Here is a 1,817-nt window from a genome sequence, read left to right as displayed (position 1 = left end):
TGCAATGTGTTAATTATTGAAACTGTCCTACCAATTTGATTTGAAACTGTCTCATTGCTATTTGTTTATCAATAAAATTATGGGGAAAAAAAGAAAAAAAAAGATTTTATACTTCAAGCCATATCCAATAAATAAAAAATAGTATTCTTTAGAGTCTATCTTTTTCACTGAACATAATATTTTTGAGAGTTGAGCATGTTATTGTAAATATTGGTGCTTTTTTCCTTTGAATTACAGTATATTATTGCAAACAAAAAAATAAGGTAGTTTAAAATCCCATTTTGTTCCTTTTGCACACATGCACACACTTTTCCATTGATCATGTCTAGTGAGTAGACACATAGATTACTTCCTGTATCCCTCAGGGAAAGATACTGAGACATACACATGCTACTGCTCTGCCAAAGTCCAAATTTTCAGTAGAAAATTAAAGATGGGCTTTCTGGACCCACTCTTATGTACCTGGGGTTTTAACTCATACACATCAGGTATTGTGTCACTACAATGAGAAATTAACTGAGACACCATCAAAATGTCCTTAAGCACAGTGTCATGTCTCTGTTTCAGGTTCTGATCATTCATTTGGGTTATTATAGCATCTTTTCAATAAGCCCTCTAACAATCATATCTGTAGCTCAAAATTTCAGAAGTTAGTCACTATATTTATTTCTTTGGCACTAATTATATGTCCTAAAACATGGTATAACAGTATTATCTTTATTACAGAGTTTTCTGGGGTCTTTTTTTAAAAATGAATTTAGAACAGGGTCTACAGGATGTACAGGGTTTCACTACATAGATCAGACTCATAGTGATTCTCATGTTTTCAGCCTCCCAAGCACTAGGATTACAGGTGCGCGCCACCACGCCCAGTCTCAATTGCCTTCTCAGCATGACCTGGGGGTGGGGTTGGCACTGGGCCTTTTTATTTTTTAATTTTTTTATTTTTTTGTCTATGCAAAATCTTTTTTATTAGTACATATTTATAGTACATAAAGATTACATTTATCACATGTACAAAATGCATTTTAATTCTTTTTGTTCCCCTACCCTTCCATTTCTCTTTCCAGCACTTGTTCCCCTTCTCATTTGCTAAAGATCTATTTCCATTTTTTCTCTTTTTAAATCCCATTTTGCTTGCTCTCCACCCTCTCCACCCCTCTTCCTTCCCTTGACAAAGTTCTTCCAACTTCCTATTATCTTTTATTTATTTTTTTGGGTTTTTCCATTAAGAGAGACCATACAATATTGTATTTCACTTACCATTATGGTTTCAAGATACAAAACCTTATAGGAGGACTCTCAGAACATTATTGTCATGGAAACAACCCAAATGTCCATCAGCTGCTTAAAGGATAATCAAATATGAATAATATTCCTAGAATCTAATAATATTCCTGCCACTTAATATGATTCCTGCCATTGAAATTTAAGTCTGCCATTCGAGATTATTATTTATATATAAAATACTAATAAGCTACTACCTAGACTCCTTTCAGCTAGACTCTTTTCTAAAATCTTATATCTTAGAACAGCTCATACACAGTTAACCCCTTTCAAATGTACAGTTCACTGCACTTTGATAAACACATGTAGTCGTGCCAGTACAATGAAATATCGAACAATTCCGTTCCCTGCATAAGTTCTCTTATGCTTCTTAATAGTGCCCTCTGCCCTGCTCCCCTGGAGAATATTACCCAATTTCTGTCCTTGTTGTTTGCCTTTTTAGGGATGTCATTTAAACTGAAGTATACACTGTGCCTTTTTATAATGACCCAATGTCTTTGGGTGATCCTACTGCATTTTTCTGAGAGTAT

This window comes from Octodon degus, unplaced genomic scaffold (assembly GCF_000260255.1).
Source record: "Octodon degus isolate 3935 unplaced genomic scaffold, OctDeg1.0 scaffold00064, whole genome shotgun sequence".
Classification (NCBI taxonomy): Eukaryota; Metazoa; Chordata; class Mammalia; order Rodentia; family Octodontidae; genus Octodon; species Octodon degus.
Note: the sequence above shows the minus strand (reverse complement) of the source record.